At 43.3% G+C, this 8,070-nt stretch overlaps 1 long non-coding RNA gene across 1 annotated transcript; it reads right to left on the bottom strand.

The window, feature by feature from the left end:
- Nucleotides 1-240: 240 nt before the first annotated feature.
- LOC125428238 lies at nucleotides 241-7,865 on the bottom strand. The gene is made up of 3 exons (XR_007243794.1): nucleotides 7,856-7,865; nucleotides 1,051-1,055; nucleotides 241-373 (listed from the first exon to the last, which is right to left on the bottom strand). It is a non-coding gene; the product is annotated as an uncharacterized LOC125428238 (long non-coding RNA).
- Between the last annotated feature and the right edge of the window lie 205 nt (nucleotides 7,866-8,070).

Here is an 8,070-nt window from a genome sequence, read left to right as displayed (position 1 = left end):
AGGCGGCTCCGCGAACCGCCTCATCCCGCCCTCCGCAGTGTCCTCCCTGGAAGTAGCCTGCCGAGGGTCGCCCAGCCCATACGCTGCCCTCCGACCCCTGGAGGCCGGAGGACAGTGTGGAAGCGAGAACTCTGCAGGCTACGAACGAAGACAGCGTCTTCCGGTGGCGCGTTCGCAGCGCCACAGGAAAAACGCTCCTCTAACAACAACCCTTTAAAAGGTTGTTTGCGGCAGCGCCGCCTCTGGGGAGGAAGAAGAGTCAGGTAAGCTGCTGCTGCGTTTGCAGCAGCGGCGCTGTCTGAAGCTCGGCGGCCTGGGGGCGCCTTTTTTGGCGCCCCCAGGCCGTCATAAATGGGCCGTGCAGAAGCGGCCTCTGCTGGAAAGTACAAAGGAATATAGAAAGAAATTAAATGTTTAATCAATTTAAATCCACACTGAGCCCTGCAGCTAGCCAGCTCTGTTTGTCAGTTTTCTGAACTCTTTGAAAGCTCTCCATACCTGCCCTCAAAAGAAAAAAAGGAAGGTGTTACCATTGAGCAAGGAGGAGAGTCAACACTAGCAAGAGACCCTTGCTGGACAGTGCTGTCTTTAACTATAGCATTGTTCCCCACAACGTGTCTCCTCTCCCTAGTAAGGCCTCACACATCTCTCCTGCCTTTAGTGACCAATCCCTGCTGTTGAGTTCTCAAAAAAGATGGAGTTTGCCCTTGAGAAGCCAGTGGGCCTCTGGCAGGTGGTTGTTCTTGAGCATATCCAGAAAGCCTCAAGGTGTTTTTCCCCCTCAGATAATCACAAACAAAATCTGCCTCTGAATCAAAAAGCTAAGGGGAGCTCTCCAGTTGGCAATCTACGCCAAGGAAGAATTTATTACTGCATAATACCGTGGTTTGAATGTGAAAATCTGGATAGAATTATCCTTTGTTAAAACGTTTGACTGGGATGTTGAATGGTATAGTATAGCCTGATCATCAACTCTTGGAAACTAAGCTGGATTGGTACTTGTGAGAGGGACCTCCAAGGAAGACTCTGCAGAAGAAGGCAATAGTGAACTACCTCTATTTAATGAGTTGCCTGGAAAAACCCACCAGGGGCCTTTGTGACTTGTTAAGACAACTGTGACTTGATAGCATTTTATATTCTCAAACATATAACACAACCCAGTCAACTTCAAACATAATTAAATCACATTGATTTTAATTGGAGAGGCAGGGAATGTGCAAGTTTCTCTTGTTGAAATTAATGGCACTTAAAACAGCTTTAGTTGGGCTGTAGCATGCTCCCTCTGCTTTGAAGTATTCAGGACAGGGTTCAAACACCCACTCTGAATTGATTCTGGAAAGTATAAAGCAGATAGCCATCACCAGGTCAGTTTTATGCATTATAGAAGTGGTAGAGTCCAATTATTTTTTAAAAAATAGCATGACAGTTGTATGCAACGTTTGAAAGAAAGGTGCATGCATGCAAGCAAGCAGCAAACATGTGCCTAAAAAGCAGTATGATTGGTCCCAAGTGTTATACCACAGACATCTTTTCAAATGAAAATTATGGTTTTGACACATAAAGGCCATTTCCACATGACAGAATCATCCCTGGTTACAACTGGTTTCTTACAATCCGGGTCTGTTTTATCCTGGTTTCTCCCTTTGCATGGCTGCCCGTTTTGTGAAGGAGTCCAGTGAAGCCTGAGAGGAAATACTCCAATTTCTTTTGCACGAGGCCGGGACTTCTATATTTACATTGCAAGCATATCTAAGCATGCCCAGTGCCCCACATTCTGATTGGCTGTTGTTTTTGAGTGGCAGCTTCAATGAACATCAGGAGGGGAGATCGGGGGACAGGTGTAGGGACAGGGAGATCAGGCGACTGGGTGGCAAAAATAAACTGTTTCTGCTCCCATGGTGTTTGCGGGCTCACCCTGGGAGTTTGGGAAAAAATAGTCAAAGTGGTGATTTTTGAATATTCCGGAAGGAGAGATATATTGAGGGGCAAACCCGCTTGAGGACTGGAAACTATGTGAAATTCTTGTATGGAACATAGTATTTCTCTTGCTCAACCCAGGATATTTAGACCATGCGAAAATGGCCAGAGTTGCCAGCTCTGGGTTGGGAAATACCTGGAGATTTCAAGGGTGGAGTCTGGGGAGGCCAGGATTTGAGGAGAGGAAGGATCACAACAGGGTACAACGCCATAGAGCCAATCCTCAAAGGGCACTGATCTTGGCCATCTAGAGATCAATTGCAATAGCAGATCTCCAGGTGCCACCTGGAGGATGGCAACCCTATTAACATAAAATTGAGGCTCCATTGCTTCCCTCTTCCAGTAACAAACATTGCATAGTCTTCATTCTTGTGCTAGACTCTAGAGAATCTCAATGATTCCATATACCAGAAGCTGCCTGGTTGTGACTCTCAACTATTGAGGTTGGAGGAGTGGGTACATATATACACAAATGCCAGCACTGAAATCAGATATCACCAGCTCTCAGATATAGATAACAAATATTGTAAACATGTTCAGTCATGCACAGGATTGCTGGAGAATATTTGACATCCACATTCACAAACAAGAATTCTGTTGAGGATTTGGGGAGCAATGTTTATTTGTAGCACTCTGCACCCTGAACAACTTTCCTTGACTGCACTCGCTTTGTTTTCCTCTGTCCTTTTTCTTCTGAAAAATCCTTTCAGTGTCCAGTATTCTCTGCTGCAGAGATGGAGATGTCGAGATTTTTTCCCCAAAAAACCTCCCCCAGGAAATGAGGGTTAGACATAAATAATTTTTGGAGAGATGCTGTGTAGGTGCCAGTATCTCCCCACCACCACACACATTGCTTTTCCTTATGCAAGTCGATGCACACAAAACAGTGGGAACATAACATGGCTGTGTTAACCTGAATCTGTGTTAACCTGAGTTAGTGCTGAAGGCTTGAGATATTTGAAAATGGATCACAAAGATATGTCCAGTGCCCAATGAACAAAGCAGATGTAATATCATCAACTGGGGGGAAATGTTTTTAAAAACATCTCAGCATTGAAAAAATCGTAATGGGGTAGGAGAGAATAAGACATTGAGAAGGGAAGATAATATGACATTTAGAAGGGAAACAGAATTCTCTGGCACGTATTCCACGCACATAACTGTAGATATAAAAAAAGGGGGAGGATACTCAGAGACGGCAGAGAAATATCCATTCCAGAGTTGTTGTTGTTGTTTTAAAAAGAATTTCAGTGTTCTGTTTTCTGGTTCCATTGTTACACTAACAACACTTGCTTGCTATTCAGGGTGAATCCCCAGTCCTACCTTCCATGTGGAGAACTATATTTATCTATGAAAGATGGTTTGTTATTGTTTGTCAGACTTAGACTCAGAAGGGTATTCCTTTACATTTTCCCCCCATTCATACTGATTGTTACAATTCGGGCTGCACTGAATTTTGATTCAAGACAGTTTTCAAGGCACAGTTAGGGTTTGTGTGTCAAAAAACCCTCTTCCCTTTGCTTGAATTTCTTGCTTATTGTTCACTGATACTTTTTTACTTAAATGTTCAACTTCTATTTTTTAAAAAAATCTTTGTGAAGGCAGAGGAGGGTAGATGACATTTCTGGGTGCTAACTTCCCCCCTGCCCCCTCCCCCTAATATCACAAAATGGCAATTGGGAGGATGAAGCCACAAAATAGTGGCTTTTACAGAAAGTACAGTATTTTAGAGAAGGTTAGCAGTGCTTGGCTGAGGAAACATTTTCTCTTCTGCTTTACCAAGGCAAACTACCACAACCCCAAATTTTAACCTGCTCTGGAAAGAAAAAATATAGTGTTTGTATTCTCCTGGAAGAGGCAAATAGCAGCTTTAATCCAGGTTGTAAAGTCAATGGTATTATCCTTTCCAATCCAGAGCAAAGATATGTGCATGTACTACTCCCTTCTTCACAGAAAACAAAAAGGCAACAAGTTGTTTTGGTAGCTTAAATGAAAGCATAAAAATGTGATTTACAGTAACACTGGATGAGGGGCTGGAGTTGCCACACCAGTGGACAAAAAGAGAAAGGGAAAAAAATTAAAAATCACTTATAGTGGCAGTGTGACTTCACTTCTAGGAAAACTCAGAGGTGACATCAGCCTTTCTCTAGAAATCTCCAGAAACTCTATCATTTTGGGTGATTCTTAGAGAGGCATGCCACTTCTGGGTTTCCCCTGGAAGTGATGCTACACTATCACTGCCAGCAGCCCCACATGTCCAGGCTCCATCTAGTTTCACACTGCTTGACAGTGCCAGGCATGGCAACACTAGGGGGGCAGAGAGCAACTTTTAATTGTCTGAAGAGCAAGCAACAGGTTACTCTTGATTGATTTTCTGCCCACCATGATAAAGATAATGTAATAAAGTAGCCCAGGGATCACCAATTTTAGCCAACATTGGAGTCCAGAAAATCACAAAGTGGATGTCATGAAGCAAGATTTCCTCTTTGCTGCTGAGTTTAATTTTCCAGGGAAATGGGAGAGTTTACTTCCTGTGCAGTTTCAGGAAGAGGCTGCCATACCACTGGGCATAAGAAAGCCTGTGTCTATGTTCAGACATAGGAAGGGCAACTGTGATTTCATCCATCTGGGACAATATTTTATGAAGCAAAACATCTCAGAAACTTTTTTCATATTTTTATAGACATAAAGAGTGGAAAAATGCAAATAGAATCAAAACAAATAGAATCAAAACAATAGTTACAATTAGTTCTACAAACTAAGAAAAAAATAAAATTGTACAGATTATCTAAAAGTTAGTAGACAATTACTAATCATGATTATTAACAATAAAATGATATAATTATAACATGATGCTTATTGTGATAATATAATAATAACATTCTAAAATTCATATACAGCATCTGATTGACCAGGCGATGATGCTGAACAATGTTATAATATAAATGCTATAATACAAATTTAAATGATTTAAAATCAGTTTTTAAAAAGTAGTGGGTGATTACCATTATAAATTTCTAAATAGCTGAAACATCTTGAAGGAAGTTAAGGAATAAGATTAATGAAATGTTAGAAAGGGGCTATATTCATCTCCATTTGGTGCAGATTTTAACAACATTTAATAGCTTGTAGAAAGTTTCTAGTTTTCACTAGAGACTCTTTGCATTGGTGAACTGTCTTCTGAGCTTATTAATATCAGACCTCTACATGTGAAGGCATGTGGGAGAGTCTGACTGAAACAGCACATATTTTTCATTTCTGACACATCCTAATGTGTGGGCTGGATCGAAATTCAGTGACAAAACAAAGCTGTGATTAATGTAAAACTTAAGTCTGATCTATTCAGGTGACAAAATCAATGTGGTAGAATCCTTCCCAAGAAGTCCTTCAGACTAGTGGGAGGATTGCATTTTTAACTCTCTCCCACATTTAAAAAAATTGTCTACTTTAACAAAAAACAAAGCAACCTTTCCCATGTAAGAAAAAGAAAGACAGTGTGTCAGAGAAGCATAGAACATGGTATAGTGGTAAGAGTGATGGACTCTAATCTGGAGAACTGGGTTTGATTGCCCACTCCTACATATGTGCAACAGACTCTAATCTGGTGAACCAGGGTTGTTTCTCCACTCTTACACATGAGGCCTGCTGGGTGACCTTGGGCAAGTCACCGTTCTCTTTGAACTCCCTCAGCCTCACCAACCTTACAAAGGGCCTGTTGTGGGGAGAGGAACGTAAGGAGTTTGTAAGCTGCTTTGAGACTCCCTATAATTTAAAAAAGCAGGGTATCAAGCCAAAGTCTTCTCCTTCTCTTTTGTACATGGGGTATGTGGAGAAATGGGCTCCTCCCCCCTTCTCCTCTTCTCCAATCAGGTATCAAAGATTTGAAGGGCTTAAAAATGCCAGAGGGACATCAGGAAGAGCTACATGACTTAGGGGGAAAGATATCTTGACCCAGCCTGACCAGGTCAAAATAGGGTGGGGCCAGGGAACTGATAAAAGTGCTAGGAGCAGAGAGGTGCAGTCTCTTCTCTTTCTTTTTCTGCTGGGTCACTGAAGGGAGCAGACCTCTTGCCGGGGCTGTGCAGAAAGCAGCCATTTTTGAATTATGTGCTCATCCAGGGAGCTCGCTCAGCCTGCCAGGTAATGGGAACTCTTTGAGAACTGCAACCTTCTAAGCTTTAAGGGCCTACCTTATTTTCAACAACTGTTAGGGAACGTTCAGAAAGAGGGACAGGGGATTTGTGTTCATATCTCTTTTGTTTTGGAAACCCTTGCTCAATCGGGTGCAATGCAAAAATGTAATTGTGACCATTTTATTTTTAATACATACTTTTTAAACCTTAGATGTGGGGAACAGTTTTCTGCACCACGAATGCCCCACAGTCTTGGATGCGCTATCTAAATAACAGGGGGGAGGAAGGGTGGCAGCTGGCAAACAGCTTTTCCTCCAGGACTTCCAATCTGCCCTGTGGAACCCAGGAGAGGGGTACCAGGGGAAACCAAGGCTAGGCCTGAAGGTTGGAAAGGAAGTTGGGGAGCCCTGACCGACCCCACCAGACAGTTCCTCAAACGGTCAGGTGGTGGCAGTGGTTTACCCAGAGAGAAAGCTAGCCCACCCCAGGAAAAGTTGGCAACCACTGGGAGAGGCTTGGGACCGGAATAGGGCCTGCCAGGCAAAGCAAGCCCGTTCCGTCACAGGGAGATTCACAGATGTAACCCCCCATTATCAATCTGAAGTCCATGGACAAACCAGTTTTGTTAAAGATGTTTTGTTAAAGATGTACAGTTTTGTTAAAGATGTAGCTTATGTTGCAGGGGTCAGTATGTGGGCTTCAAGTGCAACACTGACCTAATATCAGAGGATATAGTATTTAATGGTGATGGAAATACTTACACATGTGCAGGTACTTATCCAGTGGAGGTCCTGTGGCTGCTACATCATGAATCAGGGTAGTCAATTCCTGCTTTTCAGTAGCATACAGCTAGTTCCTTCTTCTGTCAGAATCTGGGAATCATTCTGGATGCCTTCCTTACCTTAGAGGTCCAGATTACAAATGCTGCTGGGATGGCATTTTGTTCATTTCTGCTGTGCCCAGCAGCTATAATCAACTGCCTGTTTCATCCAGCCCTAATCTCAGTGATTCATGCAATGGATACTTCCAGATTAGACTACTATTACTTGTTTGTGCAGAGTTGCCCTTGAAATTGTTCCAGAAATTACAGTTGGTCCAAAACGCAGCAGCACAGGTTCTTACAGGACCCCTTGGGGAGTGCATGTTCAATCTGTGCTCTGCCAGTTGCATTGGCTCCAAGTTGCATATCAGATCAAGTTCAAGGACCACCAGAGTCATCTAGTCCAACCCCTTGTCAATGCAGAGACAACAACCATATTACCCTCACAAGTAGGTATCCAATCAATATTCTAAAGCATCTACTGAGGAAGAATCCATCATAACTCAAGGGAGCCTGTTCCAGAGTCCATTTTTCACCATTAGGAAATTCTTCCTCAAATGTAGGCTAAATCTCCTTTGCTGTAGTTTACTCTGAATCCTGTCATGATGTTACACAACTAAATCATGTTTGCTCCATCCTTTACCTGGCAACCATTTAGGTGTCAGAAAATAGCAATCATATCACCTCAGCCAGGGTCAGAGCCTTTTCATCTATGGCTCCAGTCTGTGGAATTCCTTGTCAAGGAAGTCCCACATCCTGAGGGACTTGCAGTGGCTGTTTCATCATGTGTGGGGGCACCGGGTGCTAGATGCCAGCGGGTTCCCCATGCCCAACCTCTTTCGTAGCGTGGTGACCCAGCCAGCACCTGGTGGCTCCCCGCATGCTTGGGATGCTGCTTGCTGACTGATGTGGTCACTGCAGACACAGGCCAGCTCCTGCCCACCCCCACCAAACCCTGCCCCCCATCCGAGTTGTCCGCAAGCTCGCCCCCCCCCCAAGTCCTCACTTATTGGTAACAGGTCTAAAACTAGTTAAGGTTCTCAATAATCTATGCCTGTTTCCTGATATCTTTCCTGCTACCCATCAAGTGTTTTTAGAAAGTGAATATGACCAGAGGTTTTTTGTCTTTGGTTTTCTGCA

The sequence above is a fragment of the Sphaerodactylus townsendi genome, linkage group LG03, assembly GCF_021028975.2.
Source record: "Sphaerodactylus townsendi isolate TG3544 linkage group LG03, MPM_Stown_v2.3, whole genome shotgun sequence".
NCBI classification, from domain to species: domain Eukaryota; kingdom Metazoa; phylum Chordata; class Lepidosauria; order Squamata; family Sphaerodactylidae; genus Sphaerodactylus; species Sphaerodactylus townsendi.
This window is presented reverse-complemented; position numbering and strand designations above follow the sequence as displayed.